This window comes from Macaca nemestrina, chromosome 18, assembly GCF_043159975.1.
Source record: "Macaca nemestrina isolate mMacNem1 chromosome 18, mMacNem.hap1, whole genome shotgun sequence".
Classification (NCBI taxonomy): domain Eukaryota; kingdom Metazoa; phylum Chordata; class Mammalia; order Primates; family Cercopithecidae; genus Macaca; species Macaca nemestrina.
Window position 1 is genome coordinate 47,835,544 of NC_092142.1, and position 21,842 is coordinate 47,857,385.

At 45.1% G+C, this 21,842-nt stretch overlaps 1 long non-coding RNA gene across 7 annotated transcripts in view; it reads left to right on the top strand.

The window, feature by feature from the left end:
• The window catches only part of LOC105492240 (uncharacterized), a 93,005-nt gene that overhangs the window by 17,397 nt on the left and 53,766 nt on the right, over positions 1-21,842 (top strand). For all 7 annotated transcript variants that reach the window (XR_011616422.1, XR_011616421.1, XR_011616425.1 and 4 more), the window contains exon 2: positions 3,217-3,439. This is a non-coding gene — a long non-coding RNA (uncharacterized lncRNA). The remainder of the gene's footprint in view (positions 1-3,216; positions 3,440-21,842) is intronic.

Genomic DNA, 21,842 nt, shown 5'->3' on the forward strand with positions numbered 1-21,842 from the left:
ACACACCCAGCCCCACTTGCTCACATACTCACACTGTCTCACACACACACACTCACACTTACACATACCCATATTCACTCACATTCACCCACACACTCACACACACCCACACTCACACACACCCACACTCATGCTCCCACACTCACATACACCCATACTTGCTCACACACATACTAACACACACCCACACTCACACACACCCACACTCACACACCCATACTCTCTCACACTCACCTACACTAACACACACCCCCACTGGCTCACACACATGCCCACACTCATGCTCCCACAATCCACCCATATTTGCTGACATACTAACACACCCACACACACCCACACTCACACACACCCATACTCTCACACACCCACACTTGCTCATACACACCCACACTCATGCTCCCACACTCACACAAACCCATACTCACACACATACACACCCATACACTCACCCACACTCACACCCACACTCACACATACACTCGCACATACCCACACTCACTCACACCCACACACACTGCTCAAATCCACCCATATGCTCACACACCCAGCCATACTTACTCTCACACACACATGCACATTCACCCACACACCCACCCACACTTGCTCATACACATCTACACTCACACACCCTCACACTCACTCACATACCCATACTCTCTTGCACTCACCCACGCTAACACACATCCACACTTGCTCACGCACCTATCCACACTCACACTCCCACACTCAACCAGACACATGCTCACTCACATACATCCATACTCATACCCATGTTCACACACTCCCACATTCACACACACTCACACTAGCTCACACACACCCACACTCACTCACACTTTCATTGGGGCCATGTGCCCAGGCCAATGAACCCCATGTGCACAGCTTGGAGATGTGGAGGACACCAAAGTGCCCTAAGAAAACACACAGATATGGGGAGAAAGTGCAGACTCCACAGACAGGGACACTGGTCAGGAATCTGTTTTTTCTCTTATCAACCTTGTAGGAAAATGACGTTGAACTAAATGATGTTATTTGAAGACCTGCTGTATGCCACATTTTCTCTATCCATTCATGAACACTTAGGTTGTGAAGTGGAGTTTTCCAGGACCCTTCTCAGAGAGACTGAGACTTGTGTAACAGAGGCCAGAAATGACAGTTCATAAACAGTGTAGGAGCCTCTTTCTCTCTCGTGTGAAAATGTCTAGGCGTGCTGTCTAGGGCCAGCATAGAGGCTACACAGCCATCAGGGAGCTGGGCTCCTTCACTCTTCCTGTCCACCATCCTTTGATGCTTGGCTTCCATCACCAAGTTGCCTCCTGGTCCTGAAGGGCATCTGGAGCTCCTGCTATCACAACCATGTTCCACCCAAAAAGCAAAAGAGGAGGTAGTGATCATAGGGCAAATGTCAGCTGTCATTTTCTCTGGGTGCATGCCTCTGCATCCACCCAACATGTCTATCTGCTTACGGCCCATGGGCCGCTATGAGCATCAAGGAAGGCCAGGGAATGAGGCCTCTTCACTGGGCACATCAACTCCAGAGTAAAACAGAATTCTGTTACTAAGGAAGAAGGGAGGATAGATATCAGGTAGGTAACCAGCCACCTCCACCACAACCTAGACCAGTTGCTACCCAGCTCAGTTCAGCACGTGGAGGCAGGATTTTCAGACAGGGGGATGGCTGGCCCTGTGTGGGGGACTGACACTTGGTGACATTAAATGCAAGGAAAAGTTTCACCGTGGCGTAACCTGTGAATGCACATGGGTCTCCTGCACTGGAGACTCACAGTAGCCCTGTGTACAACTGTGGCCAAATAATCTGTGGTATACCCAGACTGGAGAATGCAGCATTTATTAGTGAGAGCATCTCCACCCACTGGCATGGAACAACATACACAGGAATCCCTGAGCAGCCCCACTGCCTCCCTCCCCTCAATTTTATTTTCCCTTAGTTGTCCTGATCTTCCCAAGGGTGGTTTAGAGATTCGGGTGGAGAGGTCTGCTTGAAGAGGGAGGGAGGGGTCATCATTTTCAGGAGGCCCTGGGAAAAAGAGAGTCAATGTGGAACCTGGCTGGCCTACCCCACCCCTGCAACGGAAAGAAGTCGACACTCAGCTGGAGTGGAATTGAGAGTCTGTGTTTCTGGATCTGAGAAATGCTTTAAGTTACTCAGAGCCCAGGCATAAAACCTTGAGCAAACACGGGGCCAAGTTATAATCTTCCCCTTAACAAGTCAGCTCCCTCTTTCTGCAGTGAAGTACTTGGAACTGGATGCACTTTTCCCTAAAAATGGTCTCTCTGGGGCTCTGATGTCTCAGGAGTCCACTTGGGACTATTTAGCACAAATTTACAAGTAGTTTCTGCCAACTCCAATTTTAACTGATTTTTTAAAAAGTAATGCTTTTGATTTCTGATTATAAAAGTTTATTATAGTCAACAAGGCTTACGTGAGCAGGAGGATCAGGGTACTTTTGTGACACAAAATTTCTGGTATTATGTTAAAGAAATCAATTACATATTTTTGAAGAATGATCATCAAAAATTTCTCAATGGAAAACTTATTGGGTAACAAAGTAGAGTAAAGATCATTGCCCACTCATCACAAAATATTTTATTGTAGAAAATTTAGAACATACAACAAGCAGGAAGAAAAACAAACAAACAAACAAACAAACAAAAATTACCCACAGTACCACAGCCCAGAGACACGCATTGCTAACATTTGGGTATATTTTAATTGACTCTATTTCTTTATATGCATGTATATACTTTGCTTTTTTAAATAACTGTATCTATTATGTACTGTTATTTACTCTTAAAACATTTTGCATTGCATCATGAGCACTTCCCCACATCCCTAATTCTTCCTCTGTCACACAGTGTGTGATGGCTGCATGCATGCTATTTCCTTATTGGGATGAACCACAATTGCTCTCCCCAAACCCCTATTTTTGGACAATCATGATAAGCCCAGTTCTTTTCTATTGTAAACAAAGGTGCCTTGACTGTCCTTAAACACAAATCCTGGTGACAGTATCGATTACTGCTTCAGGATACACTTCTAGGAGGAGAGTCACAGTTGAAGGCATGCACATTTCCAAGGCCTTTGACATGAATTGCCAAAGTGCAAAGTTTTCCTTTAGAAAAGCTGGGGCAATTCTCATTCTGAGCATCAAAATGAAAGCAAGATATAAATGACAGTCACACTTTACCCCTCAGAAACATTTATGGAGCACCTACTGTAAGCCTTCCTCTGTCCTGAGTGGAAACAGTCCCTGCCCTCAAGTCTACTCCAGAGGAGGAAAAGTGCCATGGCACCAGCGACCACACAATGCAATCCATCCCATAATCGCCGGACAAAGGGACCAGGAAGCACAAAGAAAGGCATTTGCCTGGTGGGGATCAGAGAGCATGTCAACAGCCCGGAGAGGACTCTGAAAAGGTAAACTCAGTGTTCCTCTGCAAAAAACTTTAAAACATTCAAACAAGACTATTAAATTATTTCACGGGTATAGCTGCTGGTATCTTGCTGGACTTTTCAAAAGTGGCAGTGAAAATAAGTCAGTTTAGCAGGATGAATACTGCATGATTCCACCTATGTGAGGTATCTGTAAGAGTCAGACTCAGAAGCAGAGAATAAAATAGTGGCTGCCAGGGACTGATGGGGAATGAGGAGTTGTTCGATGGGTCTAGAGGTTCAGTTATGCTAAATAAATACACTCGTGAGATCTGCTGCACGACACAGTGCCTATGGTTAGTTAACAGTGCTGTGTTGTCGTGCACCTTAAAATTTGTTAAGAGGGTAGACATCATGTTAAACATTCTGTTTTTTTTTTTTTTTTTTTTTTTTTTTTTTGAGACGGACTCTTGCTCTGTCGCCCAGGCTGGAGTACATTGGCTCGATCTCTGCTCACTGCAACCTCCGCCTCCAGGGTTCAAATGATTCTCCTGTCTCAGCCTCCTGAGTATCTGGGACTACAGGCATGCACCACAATGCCCAGCTAGTTTTTTTGTATTTTTAGTAGAGACAGGGTTTCATCCTGTTGGCCAGGCTGGTCTCAAACTCCTGACCTCAAGTGATCCTCCCGCCTTGGCCTCCCAAAGTGCTACAGGTGTGAGCCACTGCGCCCAGCCTATGTTAAATGTTCTACACACACCCTTCCCCCAAATAAGACAAAAAGATACAAGAAATCTTTGCGAGGTACTGGATATGTGAGTTGCAACTCATCAAGGTTTACATATAAATGTATGCAGTTCTTTGTGTATCTATTGTGCCTTGACAAAGCTGTTTAAAACTGGCCTCAGCAGAGGCATTCTCCCTCCCTGGTGTCTGGGAGAAGAGCCTGAGGGGCCCTGAGAGGACATGATCGCTGTTCCCTTCTGCCTCCCATACTGTTCCACGTGAACCATCCTAAGAATTGAATTTCTCATTTTCATCCCCATGGGAAGAGGCTTTCCCTATTCCCTTGAGTAACAAAACTTCACAATCTGGACACTCTGCAAGAGTCTTTATGGCTAAGCTAATGCTAACTGTAAATTTGCTATAAAGGGACAGGGCCTGCCTCCACTACCAGACATTTTGGGGCCCAGAAAAAAAGGCACCCACAGGCTGAGCTTTGTGAGCAGCTCTGTGCTGTGTGGCTAATCCGGGGGTTTGCTCGGGCTTTGGTTTTCCTGGAGCCGGGGACTGACCTTCTTTCAGTTACTGATCCATGTAATCGCCTGCTGAGTAGAGAAAGGAAGGAGAGGACCATGTGTCTTAACTGATGTCCAGTCGCTTGCCCTGGGATGTGGCTCGTGGGTGAATCCTTTCTGCTTCCTTTGGTTGTCCCAAGATCCACACACAGGGAGCTGGATGTGGCTACAATAAATGCAAAATCAATCAAAACCAAAACGGAGAATGTCTTCAGGACCTAAGTGCGAGCTGAATGACCATAAGAAAGTCAAGAGGTCATGGATGGCTAATCAGCTGGAATCATGTGGCCTGTTGCCCAGGACTTGTTGGATATCACTTTATTTTTATTTTTGTGGAGACTGCAGTCTCACTATGTTGCCCAGACTGGTCTTGAACTCCTGGACTCAGTGATCCTCCCAGCTTGGCCTCCTGAAGTGCTGGGACTACAGGTGTGAGCCACTGTGCTGGGCCTGGACATCAGTCTGTAAAGTGGTCTGTGGCCAGTGCTAGGTAGAGACGTGTTGTTGCTGACTTGTCTTCATTGGCACTGGACAGACCTGAGTGGACCTAACCTACCATGTGTCAAACACTGGGTCCAGGAATATGAGGCAGGCACTCTTACAGTTCTCAAGCTCTGCCAGACAAGCTGAGTAATTTGTCTTGGAAGGCAGAGGAGGCAGGACTGTGTGTTTTCAAAGCCTGTGCTCTTAAATACTGCATTGTAGGGGAACTGGGTCCTGGCTGAGACTCCCTGACTCTGTGAATTAGAAGGACCTCAAGGAAGATATGTTTTTAGTTATGTGGACTGCTTTGAGAGGCAGCATGGCACCAAGTGTGGGTTCTGAGGTCAAACCACAGGCGAGTAAGTCCTGGGTCTGAGAGTGGTGGCACAGAGCCTGGATGCTGCCGGCACTGGGGCAGCAGCCTGATGGTACGGCATTTCTCTGGTGTGATTGTTAAGGGCAAAAGTTGGGATTCATGCAGACCCACTGAGTGACCTGAGGCAAGTGTCTCCAAGCCTCGCTCCTGTGTAAAACACGGGTAATAACAGAACTCCTACCTCATAGGGCTGTGTTGAGTATTCAATTAATTAATACATAGAAAGAACTAAGAACAAAGTCTTGTGCATTAATCCTACTCAGCAGAGCTCATCCTATGGAAATGTATGACTTTCTTGGCATTCTACTTCTTGGACAGCCTTAAAATTCTTCCTTATGCTTTGTGAAAACCCCCAGGTTGAGTCTGTAACGTGCTTCTTGCTTGGAGAGGGCTGGAGATGTGGAGAGAGGGAGGCTACTGGAACCTGGGCTTCCAGAGTGTGGGCCCCAGAGCCATGCCCCAGGCCAGCAGGAGCACAGGTGGGGACTTAACTCCCCCAGAGCTGTGGAAGCATCTGTGAAATTTCTCAGTCACTCTCAACAGGTCTTCACCTTGCTGCCTCCTCAAGCCCAGCCAAGCTGAGACTCAAGGGGTCTTTCTGCTTTTCTGTCTTTGAGGTCTGACTTTTGCAGACCTGTGATGAGCTGGGTATCTGACCTCAACCCCTACTGTGCTCTAAGCTTCACTATTTTCATTAGGAATTCACTCTGTTGCTAATAATAAGACTAATTTTAAAAATAATAATTCATTACTGATAGCAACTAACCTCTATGGAGGATGTGCTCCAAGATGGGCCCTGTCCTAAGCAGTCTACATGTCCTAATTTAACCCTCGAAGAAACACTACTAATGTTATTGCAACTCCATTTTCCAGATGAGGAAACAGGTTCAGAGAGGGAACTTACTCAAGACCACAGATGGATTCAAACCCAAGTCCATCTCAGCCCCCATATTTACTTGCTTGGGGTTAAGACCTCAAATAGCTCAAGAATATGGAGACACCCAATGGTGGAGAGTAAAGGGATCGGTCAGGAACAAGTCAAGTCCATGCTATTTGTTCTAAAATTAAGGATGCTTTCTTGGACACCAGAATTCAAGGCCCCAGGTTAGTTTTGTTGAGTTTGCAAGGGCCTCTAACAAATACCAAGATGGTTGTTGAGTAAATGCCAGGATCAAATCAAGGCCTAGCCATCCTCCAGCAAGTCAGCTAGGCACCTGGGACTGCAGTGCCCAGGGTCAGAAATGGGGAAGGCCAAAGCATGTACCAACCTCACTTCATCCAGGAAGAGGCCCCAGAGTCCAAATAAGCCAGGCCCCTCCCATACCTTCCCCCACAAGATTCTATAGAAAAAGGCCTTTCAAGACATTTGCCCCACCCCCCCACAAGATTCTATAGAAAAAGCCCCACCCCCCCCACAAGATTCTATAGAAAAAGGCCTTTCAAGACATTTGCTCCATTTCTGTAGTTTACAGACCTTGTGGCCCAAGAAAAGGAAGGTACGTAGCATTACCTTGAAAGAACCAGGGCCCACATTTATTGAGTGCTTTCTGTATACAAGACCCTGTCCTCATCCTATACCTGCTTTATCCCTGTTGACCCCTGCCACAGCCCTAGGAGGTTTTTTTGTTTTGTTTTGTTTTTTCAGAACTTGAGGTTCTGACTTCCAGATCACAATCATTCAGTTGCACCTCTGCGTCTCCTAGTAGCCACGGCTCAAGAATGTTGGCTGCTCTCCTCTCAGAGGAGCCTGGCTGAGCCCCATTCCATAGCCACCAGAGGAAGGTGCCCATTGCACCATTTAGCCTCAGCTTGGCCACCTCTGCGAGCCATGCTGCCTGGCTTTCAGTGCCTCCAACAGGCCAATTTTTCTTCCTCAGAACCTTTGTACGTGTGGCTCTCCTCCCTCGGGAATGATCTCGCTGTCCCGTGGCTTCCCCCTTGGCCAGTCCAGCACTACTCATCCTCATGTTTCGGGTTAAATATCTTGTGCTCAGAGAAATCTCTTCTAAGTCTCACCTTATCTTTAAATGAGATATCTTCAGTTATTCCTTTTTGTTCCACCTAATTTTGTTTCCTTCATAGTACATATTCCAATTTGTTGATCGGGCTTATTTGCATAACTCCTCTTTTCTGCTGGACCACGAGGTCATTGAGGGTGGGATGGTGCCTACTTCGCTCACCATAGAATGTCCTTGACCCAGCACTGCGTGGGGCACAGAGCTCACTTGACGTCTGTTGAATAAACGATGGGCAGTCAGAAGGAACAGAAGAAGGTTCACTTAAAAGTCTTTATCTCCACCACAGGTTTCTGAAGTACAGGCTTAAATAGAAAGATTATGGGAGAAATCTGCTGAACTTCCTAAAAATCGATCAAAGTATGTAGAAATCAAAATCAGATTTGGGGGGTCTAAGTGGTGCATTGACTCAGAGCTGTCAGAGGCTATCAGGGATGCAGAAGCTGATGTCCAAAGAGTGTGAGTGACAGTTCAATGAGAAACAGGCAAGCTGGGGCTGCCCCGAAGTTTGCTTGTCTTGTGGAAAAGAAAGTTACAATACTGAGTTGTCTTCATTGGTAGAAAAACCCAGTCCACAAAGAGCAAGATTTGAAAAGCAGGGCACACCATGCTTTTGTTGGGTGAAGGGAAAGTCCTAGAAGTTTACACATGGATACAACTACGCTGGAGCATCGGGGAGTTGGTTGAGAGCTCCTGAACAATAGAGAGCTGTTTAGTGCAGCCATTAGCTCTGTTATGGACCTCATTTATGATTTTATTTACTTAACAATTCAGTCTTCCGTGTCATGAATTTTTGAGAGAGACATTCAATTAGGAATTATGACTGTAATTTAAAAAAATATATTGCCTCCCTTCTAGGTGGATGCCAACTTTCTTTTATGGATGTGCCTGGATGCATTCCAGAACATTTGGAAGAAACACATTTTAGCACTTTTTCTCCATTTCTCCCTCAAAACCTGGGACTCCTGCCAGTTAGAAAAACCTTCCTGTGTCCCCTCAATACTAGGTATGGAGTCATGTTGGCAGCAGGCAGAGAGGGCAGCTGGCGCCCTGGTGATGTAGCTCAACTGGTTCCTCTGTACAGATCTTCCCTAAAATCCCACCATCTCAAGTGCTTCCTCAGACCCCACACAGGCACTGGAGTTTCCTCTTTAATGGGTCTTTCTCCAAGCTACTTTCATTCTAATCTTCACTCTCAATGCTTCCCCTCTCATGAGACCCCCAAAATTCATCCTAAGCTTGGGACAGAAAGACTCACAACTCCTCCATAAACCACAATTTTCCATCTGGACTGTGCTCCAATAGTGTTCCTTGGTTATAAGCAATGGGAATGCACTCTGTCAAACAAGCAGAAAAACTGATTAGTGGCTCATATAATCACTGAAAGACTGAAAGAACTAAGGAAGGAAAGGACAAAGATGTCAGGAAAGCTGAACCATCTCCCCAGTCAAGGCAAATGAACTCCAACCATCACTGCTCTCTGCATCCCTCAGCTCAGGATGGAAGTTCAAAGGGAGAACAGCATTTGGCTTAGCCTAGTAGGTGAGCCCGGGGCACTTTGATTGACGATCACATCAGATTATGTGTGTCCAGCGGGAAAAGTGGTCCCCCCTAAATAAAACAAAGTGTCGTTGTCCAAAGAAGGTAAAAAACAATCCAAGCAGGCAGACAAAGGCCAACACAAGTCCACTAAAACTGGGAGGAGGAGTCTAGACCCTATGCCACCCCAGGAATGGTTAAAGGAGTTGAGGCTTTTTAGCCTGGAAATGAGAACACCTATATTGGGGTCTTTAAATTCTTGAAGAGCTGCTATTTGCACGTATTGCTAATTCCTTACAACAATGTAAGGTAGATAGGATTATTATCCCCGTTTTAGTGACTAGAAGACTGAAAATCAGAAAGATTGAGCAGTTGGTACAAAGTCACAGTGAAGGAGGCAAAGCTGGTTCAAGCCCAGGTTTGTTTGACTCTCAAACCCATGCTGAGAACAGCATTTTTCTTCTTGACTCAAACGTAGAGTTAAGAACAGAGAATAGAATGGGTAGAAAAGCCAGGCAGGACTTGTTTTCACATTATGGAAAACTTTTTTTTTTTTTTTTTTAAATAGAGCTGTCTAGCAGTGTTCTTTAGAAACAGTGCCATCCCTGGGATGAGTAATTGCTATTTTTATTTCATTGCCCTTATTTACCCTTTCTTTTGCTAATAAGGGGCCCATTTTGCTTTTCAGACAACTTTAGGAATCCCCCTGGCTGGAAACACACTGGTGACTGAAACAGATACTTTAGATCTAGCAGATAATTTGTCTGGGATACTGTGAATAGATTTCTTGAATAAGGGAGAAGCAGAGAGAGACGAATTCCAGGGTCTTATTCAACCCTTGGATTCAAGGAGTCTGTAAATGCTAAAAAGGTGATAGTACGAGACAGAGAGCATTCTACTTGGATTTACTTCTGATGCTCACCAAAGCCTTGTGTGCATACATGACACGTGTGTGTGTGTGTTGGTGGGTAAATGTGCCTGGCTCAGGATCTCCCTTTCTGAGATAGTCTGTCCTTGGCCACAGGCTCCTGCCTATCCCTGTTTGTACTATGTCAGGATCCTGCTCTTTTCTGCCCAACTTTTGGTCACAGCTGATTAGGCTGGGATAGATCTGACCCAGTGTACCCATCCATTATCTTCACTGAGCCAATCAACTTCTCTTTATCTTGAATTTAAAGAAAAATAAACTGTATCCAGGGTTTCAACCTGGTGGCCCATAGGTATACAGATGCACTTGCCTGCTTGCTGACTTTTCTTTATAAATTAAACTTGAATACATTTGTTGGGGCATGTATTCTCCAGTTTGGCATGGTCCCTGCCCACCCTTATTGCATCACTCAATGCCTGGTTCAGAGGTTTATATTACCTGTTTGGTCCCTGTGGGCATTTGAATTTGCATCCCTCATGGAATTCACAAGAGCTAGTGTTTTTAAGCATTTCCTTGCCAGGCCTAGTTCTGAGTGTTTTTCATGAATCAACTCATTGGATACTCACATTAGCTTTATGAGACAGAAACAATTATAATTCCAATTTTACAGAGGAGGAAACTGAGGCATACTGTGTCCAAGGTGACACAGGTAGTAAGTGACAAAGAGGGAATCTGAACCCCATTCTCCTAACTCCAAGTTTATATTGTCTTGATTATGGTGGTGCAAGACTTAAAGTAAAAAGCAGGCCAAGCCACCTCATAGTTGATATTTTGGAAGATCAGAGAGGTCACGTGTCAGCAGAAAACGGCAGATTGCATTTTCTCCAGCCAGGGGATGGAGCAGATGTTCCAGAAGAAGTGGAGAGGAGTGATGAGCAGCACCATAAAAAACAGAGATGCAGTCTTGGATGCTGGCTGTCCAGACCCAGACACCATGTGGCCCGAGTGTCCTTGGTTTCCTGTCCTTGGCTAGTCACACCTTTTCCAAATCCCTGTTATCTGAGCTGGTTTGAATGAGCCTCTGTTTCTCGTCTCTGTTTTCCTACCAATGACTGCTCCATGAGGCATACCTCCTCCTGGGGACAGTCCACAGAGTCTGCTCTCCACTCAAGGCTGGGACAGCCCAACCAAAGGGTGGGGAGTGCAGCACCCCCAGAACCCTGGACACTCCTCAGGAGAGGACTGTAGAATGTTTTAAGTATCCTTGACTTTGAAAAAGCTCTCAAAATATCCTGTTTGGGAATGACATTTTTGCTTGCTGAAAATGTATGCATGCTTATTTTGCTTTTAGAAAATCAAGGCTTGGCTTACTTCAGCCCACACCCTTAGTAGCAAAAGTTGAACCCTAGACACCCCAGACAGAGTAAGCTCCCGGGTTGTTTTCTGGGGATCAGGCTCTCTCCAGACAGCCACGAAGTCCTCTTTAGGGTGCTGCAGGCTTTTCCTGCTGCTCGCCAATCCCAGGCTGTTAGAGAGCATGGCTGTCAACTTCTTTCTAGGACATTCTGTTCAACAGAAAAAAATGCTCTGAGCCTCTCACAAAACGAGCCTCTGACCGGTGATAGAAGATCCTCTGGGACTGGAAGGAGGATGGTTTCCATGACACAGAAAGGCAGAGGAAACGAATTTCTCACTCCTCTGCAGGAGGGCTCCAAGGTCACCCTCCTACCTCCAAGGTTAAAGGGACACAGGGAACCTGGGAGACTTGCCTAGGCTTATGGTTGGTACCATTGAGAAATGTCCTTCCGTGTGCAGATCAATAAAGAAGACAGGAGGCCACCTTTTGCAAGGACAATTCTGTGGCCTGTTCAAGTGGACCAGAACAGGTTCAGCCTTCCCAAGCCAAACCCAAGGGTGCTGACACTGGAGTGATTTCTCTTATCAGCCCTTACCTGAGATGAATTTCTTAAGGGAGGGTGCTTGTGTGGGGTGAGGAAGGCACATTGAAGTGGGGAATTCAGGAAGACTCCTAAAGTAACTGGTTTGGAATGGCAGCTTCTGACAGGAAGAAAACAGACCCCATGCCAAGCTCTTACCCACATCATCTCTCTAAATCTTCATTATAGTCCAAAGACATAGACTGTTGTTACCGCATCTGACAGAGGAGGAAACCAAGGCTCAGGAAGGCTGGTTTATTGCCCCAGGGGTAGAGCTGGGACTTGAGGTGGTGATTCCAGCCTCAGAGAGATGGAGCCTGATCACAATGCCGCCTACCCACAGTCTTTGATCCGGAGGGGTTTTTACAACTCAATTTTCTATCTCCTACCTACCCCCCTGCCCCGGTTTGCCAAGTCCCTTTCTCTGTGGCTCTTCTCTTCCTTCCCCTGTCCTGGCTGTACCCCTAGCAGTCCTCACTGTTTCCTGCCACCTGCCTCCCACCTCTCTGCACACTCCCTGTGCCACGGAGTGCCCTGCCGAGAGACGGTGATATGATAGCTCAGACCCTCCAACTCTATTTCATCACAACCACCCTCTCCTATCTGAATCATTGACCTTATTTTTCCTTCCTCTACTTCTCCCTCCCGCTTTATTTGTAACCTCTGCATAGAGTTCTGGATTTTTCACTCATCCATTCATTTCCTTATGCATTCATTTAGTTGAATAAATTTTGAGTATTTTTATGGATCTGGGGCCCTGTTCTATGTCTTGGGGATACAACAGCCAATAAACCACAGAAGATCCCTGCTCTCTTAAGTTCAAGGTGTTGAAGTTCAAGTTTGGGAGACAGACCACAGGTAAGAATACAAACTAACAAAGAAGATAAATAAACAAGATTGTAACAAGTGTCTTGAAGGACATACTCAGTCTGAGGAAATGAGGAGGAACCGGGGAGGGGCGACCTCAGATGGGATGACTGGGTAGCATCTTCCCGTGGGCTAAGTGCCCCCACTGACCCACTGATGAGACCCGAGCAGGGGGTGAGTAACCCTTCATCACGCTTTAGTGTAGGTTCTCCAGGTGTCTGTCCCCTACTGACACTTCTTCCTTCCCCAGGTCAGTTGCGAGTTCTTAGGAGGGGAGGGAGTTAGCAGCCAGACTTAATAAAACCTAGTGGAGGAGGAAATTTTACTCCTGTGAATTTTACTCCTCCTGTTCCAGCCCTGGAAGGAGTGTCTAGCCTTCCCATGGGGTTGTTCTTTCCAGCTGCTGGAGAGGTGGTTCCATCACCCACCTGCAAGATTACTTGTCAGTGAAGCAGAAGGTCAGCCTCAAACTCTCTTTTGTCACCTGTCCAAGTTAACCTGAGGCTTCCCACTTCCTTGGTTTTCACCTTTGCATTTCTGGGCACCATTTTGTAACTGCCTCCATTGACCTTCTGCGAGGATATGTTTGTAAGACATTTCATTTATCCTCTGGGGTTTCTGGGAATCTGAAGAGGTTTGAGAATGGCTTAGTCATGTGGGGAGATTTTCTTTTCTCTGGGAACCATATCCACCTTCCACAGAATGTTCTTCACTCTGAAAGTCTAGGTAAATAGTTGGTGTAGCTTCCTACCCCTGTTAGGATAATTGGACTAATGCTGCCCATTAGTGCTATCCTCAGGCGCCTGAACCCATGAAATCATCAACTAAAAACATCCATTCGCCTGCAAAAGCCCAAATGGCTTTCAAACCAAGTCAAATTTTTTTCTCTTTATAGATTTATGAACCGAGCCAAGGTAATTTTCTTTTTTCTAACATCAGCAAAAGACCCTAATGCCCACTGAGCCAGTTTGAACTTATAATGAACTTAAAAATTGTCTGCAGCTTTTGAACCATCTCCTCAAAATAATCTCTGAAATTAGCCTGAACAACCATTGCTGCTAGGCTATCCAAGCTGATTTACCAGTGCTGCTTCTGGCCTGTTGCGGAGGGAGTAATCCTGTGAAATTTGAAAGGTCTTTGCAAGGCCTCCCAAGGTGTGGCAAGGTGCTGAATTGACACACACCAATCCTGAACTGGTTCTCAACAGGGAACATCAGAGGTCAGAGAGCTGTGGACACCCATGTGTCATATCTTCCTCATGTTAGAGTTTGGTGGGAGTCGGGGGGGGGGGTGGCAGTAGAGGACCAGAGGTGGTGGGACAATCCAATTTCTGCACCTAAGATGCATGCATTTTTTTGGACTTTGCCCCATCACAGAGAACTGCATCTTGCAGCACATCAGAATCATTTGGGAGCAGGAGAACCCTTCTGACCATGAAAGCAATTTATTTCCCAGAACTAATCTAGAAGAGGCCGCTTCTCCTACTGATCCTGACCAAGCCAAGAGCCAGGCTTGTGGTGGGCTGAACTGGGTCTTTTCGGATCAGAGCTGGTCAGAATGAGCCTAGGCTGCCTAGACCTTGCCATCCCCAAGCCTCAATTTCATTTCCCTAGCTATAAAGTGCAGGACCTGTTCTAACTTATCCTAGCTGCTGTACGATTCTTCAATTTCAGGGAAAGGACAGGAAAGCTATGTGAGTTCAGAGCCATTACCCCATTCAACTGGCATTTCCAGTGCCTACACAGTGCCTGACACATAGCAGCACACTATAAAGATTTGCTGGTTATGAGTAAATGAATGAATGAATGAACGAGCAAACAATACAAGCATAGGAATAGAAATTCCCCAGACATGAAAAAACTTGGGCTAGCCTCTCTCCCATTCTTTGCCGGGTTCTGCTGTAGGTATGTAATTGTTTATTGAGAGAGATGCAGGGTTAATACTGCTTAGAGTCCAATTCTGATTCCCCTATATTCTATCTGTTTGATTTTGATAAGTTCTTGGATCTGCATGAGCTTCAGTTGCTGCTTGTGTAAAATGGGGTAATAATAGTTCCTGTATCACAGTGCATGAAAAAACACTTGGCACAGTGCCTGACATGATAGATGCTCGAATGTTATCTATGATCAGTATTCGTAGAAAGGGTTTGTTTTCGTGTATGTGTATCTGTATCATCTATATCTATTTTTACTTATTGACCAGCCATAAAGCTTAGGGCTAAGCAATTGCTGTGTTTATCAAACAAATATCTACAGCTCCCTTTAGAGCTCTATTTGCCCAACTTATTTTCAGCTCTGAAAGAGTTACAGTCCACGTTTTAAGTGTCACATAACACTTTCTTTTTGGTTACCAGAGTTACAGCTTATCAACAGCTCTCTTAAATTTTCCATGCCTGTTTTCTATCACTTGTCTCCCGGAACCATCCACTTGGCAAAGCTCTCGGCTCCCTCTCTCTCTGTATATCTCCCCTCTCCATCATCTGATGTTGTGTCTGTCTCCTCTGTTGTTTTTCTGTTCTTCCTAGGTTCTCCTACTTCTTTGGCAGAAATAGCAAATGGTTTTCATCTCATGCATCAGCTCAGATAGCCTGGAGAGCTACATTGAGACTTCTCAGGCCACATCTAGACTCGGTGAGAAAGAGCATTATGATTGATTAGCAATGTCTGCCACTGTCACAAGAGGGAAAATAGGGCTGTGTGTGGTAGCCATTTGCCATCCTTATTTGGGCAAAGGAAACACTGTGACTCATCATTTTACAGCTTTACTACAAATCTTAGCACAAGATCAAACACAGGCTGAAATACAAAGTTAAATCATCTAATACGATATACCACAATTTGGACAGGTGCTAAAAAATGATTTCTTCTAATCTCTCTCTCATAGCCAGAGGGAACATCTATATCCCTCTGTCTTTGGGAAGCTGGGCGTCCTCGGTGAAGAATGTTCTTCCTTTTTTCTAGAAAGCACAAGCTACAACAGAAAGATTGTTCCAGTCCTAGTAGTAAATCTGCTAAGAAAATTCAAGGATCAGTTTGGGTAGGAAAGAAGCCAGGCTAAGTGAAGGTGAGTGTGGCCTGTGTGGTAAGGCTGACATCCACTGACCTAAGGTCAGTCCTGACACCTGCTTGCTCGCCCCCTAAGAACCTTGAATAAGGCCACCTCACCTTAGCCCCTTTTGTCTCCTTGTTTCAAGAGGAGGTACCTGGATCAGGGTTAACTTGTGAACAGAGAGCTTAGAAGTGTCCATGGCAGGGTATTAATCCTTGTATTACATTTGCTTGGCATCTTGCCTGTGCTAAGCCAGGGGCTCATGTCAGATTCAGGAGCTGCCTCCTTCTTCTGCTCCCGTGCTTAGGACAGACACAGATTAAGCCCTTGCCATGTTTCTATATCCTGCCCTGGCCCATGCTCCCATGCCCGAACCTCAAGGTTCTCTTGCTCAGAAACCTCTTCTCTGTGCAGAGCCACAGAGCCAGCAAGTCCACCTCCGTGCTTGTCCAGATAGCCCTTGTTCCAGGCCACCCCCTGAGCCCTGCCTGTCAGTAGTTACAACCTTGCTGATGATGGCAGCTGCAGAGAGGTTCCTTTATAGTCTGTTAGACCTTGGGCAAGCTTCTCAACCTCTCTGTGCTCAGTTTCCTCATTTAGAAGGTAGAGATTATCCTAAGAATACATACTTTGTAAGATTGTTTTAAAGACTAGAGGAGTTGGCCAGGTGCGGTGGCTCACACCTGTAATCCCAGCACTTTGGGAGACTAAGGCAGGTGGATCACGAGGCCAGGGGTTTGAGACCAGCCTGGACAATATGGTGAAACCCTGTCTGTACTAAAAATACAAAAAATTAGCCAGGCATGGTGGTGGGCACCTGTAATCCCAGCTACTCAGGAGGCTAAGGCAGGAGAATTACTTGAACCTGGGAGGTGGATGTTGCAGTGAGCCGAGATTGCACTACTGCACTCCAGCCTGGGTGACAGAGTGAGACTCCTTTAAAAAAAAAAATACTAGAAGAGTTAGAAGAGTTAACACAGGTTAAACTCTCAAAACAGTGCCTAGGGCATAGTAAATGGTGAAAATGTTAACCATTATTATCAAAAGTGTCTCCCCTCTTGTCCTGTTTGATCCCCACAACACTGTGAGGCCAGCTAGGGCCACAGGGTTAGAACCCTTTTTCTAGAGGAAATAGAAGTTCAGGAGAGCTAGGCTGGAAGGGCTAAGTTGGGCTGGAGCCAAGTTCTTTCGACTCTGTGTCCAGGACTCTTGTGTGATGTTACCTGTGAGTTTTAGTATTTGACTTCAGACCACACTGGTGCCTGATATTGTTTTCCCTTATAATTGTTTACAAAAGAGGATTTTATAAACAGTCTGAAATCCTCACAGTCTCAAAGTCAGCCTGGAATAGGCATTTATATATGTAAATATGTCAAGTATACACCTTGGTATTACAGTTAGTGATTCAGCATTCTTGGGAGAGGAGACAGGTAAAGGCATTTCATTTTTTTTTTTTTTTTTTTTTTGAGGCAGGATCTTGCTCTGTCACCCAGGCTGTAGTGATATGGGGCAATCTCAGCTCACTGCAACCTCTGCCTCCTGGGTTCAAGTGATTCTCCTGCCTCAGCCTCCCGAGTAGCTGGGATTACAGGCACACACCACCATGCCTGGCTAATTTTTGTAGTTTTAGTAGAGACAGGGTTTCACCGTGTTGGCCAGGCTGAACTCAAACTCCTGACCTCAGGTAATCTGCCCTCCTTGGCCTCCCAAAGTGCTGGGATTACAGGTGTGGGCCACCATGCCCGGCTGGCATTTCATCTTTTTATCTTTTCTGTCTGTAGTGGACTGCTGCCTTTTTACTGGTTTCAAGACCATTTAACTTCTTTTGCAATATCACCCGACTTTCCTCTCGGGGAATGATCACACAGGGTAAGCAGTGGGGCTCTCAGTTCTTACTCTTCTTGTCTTCAAGTGGCTAGGCCTCTGTCAGACCAGTCCCCCAGCCTCTCCCTTTCCCTCCATTCCTCCCCAGGGAGAGGGAGTGACGCATCTGTTGGGTGCTTTTGAGGGAAGAAACTGGGCATGATCTGCTCAGCTTCCTCTGCCTCCTTCTCTCTTGGGGAAAACACATTCCCTTGTCTTCTAAGCTATAATTTTACAGGGCCAGGGCCCTGAGGGGGAGACCTGCAGTTATCCAGTTCTGCCTGTGATGGGCTGTCTGTTCCTGAGATTTTAATACTTAGAAGCTCTTTGCAGCCAAACAATGAAACTACATTCTCCAAATCTGTGATATTTTGCACCCCATATGCCTAACCCTGTGTCTATCCTCTTTTAATTGTTCTTAATTGATTCAGGGAAAAGAAGGAGGTAATTTATTAGCCCCTCATACCCTTACCCCCTCCCTAGCTCTCAGTCCATAGGATTTACATGGGGCTGGCCCCCCCACCTACCCAAGCCTGGGTCTGTCATATAATCAGGTCGTGCCAGTCAGCACATTTCCATCCCTTTGGTCGTAGCAATTAGTTCATACTTGGGCACACAATCCAGATTGACTCAATAACTCCTTGAGAGTTATTGAAATATTTTGAGAAAAGAAGTTATGATTTCTGCTGGGATGACTCAGAGAATATAAACCGAGACTTACTGAGCTTCCTCCCGCCATAGAAGTGCCTGCTTGAATAGAGTTGACAGAGCAGAAAGCAGAGCACAACTTGCTGATTGGACCCCCATCCCATCTTGCCCTGATGTTGGCCAATATTTACCATATGCGTCAGCTTCCACTGATCTTTCTGTGACCTGAGGTGTCCTACAGGGACAAGTTACCCTACCGCATAAATAAAGGCTGACTGAGCCTGGCCTATTGAATGGACTTGTTCATTTGTATAACAATTAATCACAGAACTTAATGTGCTTGGCAACTGTTACCTTTAGCACATTCTGTGTGATTCTGGAACTAATCACCATTTTTGTTATTCTCTTAAAACGCATGAGAAAGACGCCCACACCACTCCCTAATTCCCTCTGCACTTAACCAGAAGAGAGAGAGATGATGATCATCATTGCCATCGACATCTTCTTTTGCTTTTCTTTCTGTTTTAAAGTCATGTCAGATAAATGGCTAAATGTAAACCTAAAGACAGGTGGAGGGAAGTGTTTGCATTCGTGTGTGAACTAAAATTAACATAAGCTTCTGGTCAGGACAAGTTTCAGAAGGGGCTAAATGAATGTTAATCCAATTCTCCAGATGAGAAACTGCCTGACTCCAAAGCCCAGGCCCTAGGTCACTGTGCCACCCACTTCTCTGCATAGACAGACTCTTAGTGCCCAGTGGGTAAAGATTGATTTGCTCCTTTCCAGCTGCTAAGGTCCACTTTACCATGGGCTGTGCCGGCTGGGAAGAAATCCTCTGTCCTCTGCACCTCAGAGTCTTGCCTGTCTGCACCCCTTCTTGGGTTCACTACAAGACATATATTGTCTCACAGAGAGGTAATTTTTTTCCATCTTCACTCCAAATAAGTTGTGATAATATTGCTCAGAAGATCAAGTTTGTAGGAGTGAAATCAAGACAGACTCAGTTCCAATCCTAAATGGGATTACGAATAAATAAAAGGTGGTGATCTAGACCCCTTCTTTTATTGCTGGTTGGTGAGAAAAGTTATGACACCTGCTGGCTATGAGCCCCCCGACCCCCTCCCCACCGCTGTCCTTACACGCTATGCCTGAAGTGTGAAATGGTGAAACCTTTTCTGGGGAGGTGGAGGAAGCAATTTGATGTCATAAGGCAAGAATAAATGTGCATATATGGCCCATTGGTTTTCTAGGGCCACCGTAATAAAGTACCACAAACCAAGTGGTTTAAACAACATAAGTTAATGGTCTCACAGTTCTGGAAGCTAGAAGTCCAAGATCAAAGTGTCAGTGGGGTTATTTTTTTCTGAGGGATACTTTGTTCCATATCTATACTGTGACTTCTGGTGGTTTGCTGGTCATCTTTGGCATTTCTTGGCTTACAAAATCATTATCCCAATCTCTGCCCTTATTTTCACATGGCATTCTCTCTGTAGGCACGTCTCTGTGTCCAAGGACAACAATTATATTGGAATAAGGCCCACCCTAATGACCTCATCTTAGCTAATTACATTTGCAGTGACCCTATTTCCAAATAAATTTATATCCTGAAGTGCTAGAGGTTAGGACATATTAATTTTGGGTAGACACAATTTCATCCATAGCACCGGGGAATTTTGCTCCTAGAAATTTAGTCTGGTTATCTATTTGCATGTGTTCACAAAGACGTATTTTATAAGGCGATTTGGCAAAAGCAAAATTGGAATCCTATGTCTTGAAAAAGAAGGTACATCCACATGTACTACCATGAAAACATTTCTAGGGCATATCATTAAGTAAAGAAGCATCTCATAAAAGGTGACGTGATCCTAAAACAGAACAAAACTCCTAACTTTCATAAGTATGCACAGACATGATCAGAAGAACAGACAAACCAAACGGTTGACAGCAGTAAGTCCTGGTGAGAAGAGAGAGAGTAGAGGATTGTTAAAGTGCCATTTGAAGTTTCCTGGCATATTCTGTTGATTTGAATTTTTTTTAAGTTTTACTTTAAGTTCTGGGATACGTGTGCAGAACGTGCAGGTTTGTTACATCAATATACATGTGCCATGGTGTTTTGCTGCACCCATCAACCTGTCATCTACATTAGGTATTTCTCCTAATCCTATTCCTCCCCTAGGGCCCCCACTCCCACCCCACAACAGGCCCTAGTGTGTGATGTTTCCCTCCCTGTGTCCATGTGTTCTCATTGTTCAACTTCCACTTACGAGTGAGAACATGCGGTGTTTGGTTTTCTGTTCCTGTGTTAGTTTGCTGAGAATGATGGTTTCCAGCTTCATCCATGTCCCTGCAAAAGACATGAACTCATCCTTTTTTATGGCTGCATGGTATTCTATGGGGGTATATGTGCCACATTTTCTTTATCCAGTCTATCACTGATGGGCATTTGGATTGGTTCCAAGTCTTTGCTATTGTGAACAGTGCTGCAATAAACATAAGTGTGCATGTGTCTTTATAGTAGAATGATTTATAATCCTTTGGATATATACCCAGTAGTGGGATTGCTGGGTCAAATGGTATTTCTGGTTCCAGATCCTCGAGGAATCGCCACACTGTCTTCCACAGAGGTTGAATGAATTTAACCTTTTGTAATACTAATGTACTCACATTTTATTACTTGAGTAAAAAATAAAGATTGTTCTCTTTCCATACCCAGTGGTCAGGCTAGACCCAAAGCAATGTAGTTCAAAGCAGACAGTCCCCAGAGGGTCTCCAGGGGTCCAGGGAAGAAGGGGACTTTGGAGGCTGGACAGAACCAAAATCATCCCTTACCCACTGGACACCAAGAATCTCAGTGCAGAGGGGTGAGTGACATAATGGCCAAGGGCCTGGGCTTTGGAGTCAGGCAGGTGTGAGTGCTACACAAATTATTTCACTTCTCTGAGCTTTGGTTTCTGCAGAGTTGGGTTAACACCCACTTTAGGGGATCCCTTCTGAAACCATGCCCTGGCCATGACCCACATTAATCTTAGTTCCCATTTCATGTATGGACCAGATCATATTTTAAACATTTGCCAGAAATACTTTCAGACACTGGACCAAGATTCTGGCATTCCAATCAGGCATTTGTGAAATTCTCAAGAAAAAGCAAAACTTTTTGAGTTGGGTCTTAAGATATGGGTAAGATTTCAGTAGGTGAGAAAGCGGAGCTGTATGCCAATGACAGGAGAAGTGAAAACACTCCCTACCACCTCACCATGTCGTCTTCTGTCTTTTTTGCATTTAAACTTTTTTTTATTCAGGTTGGTTTTTTCGCTTTTCCAATTTTTAAAACAATTTACCCATGTATATACTTGCACGTTGTCATAGTATTCATAGAAAAAATATGCACATATACGTGAATCTGTGTGTGTGTTGTGAAAAATGAGGAAGAGAAAGAAAGAGACAGAAATAATTTCTATTAATTTCAAACTGGTTAATGAATAGGAAAATGGGATCACAACTAATAA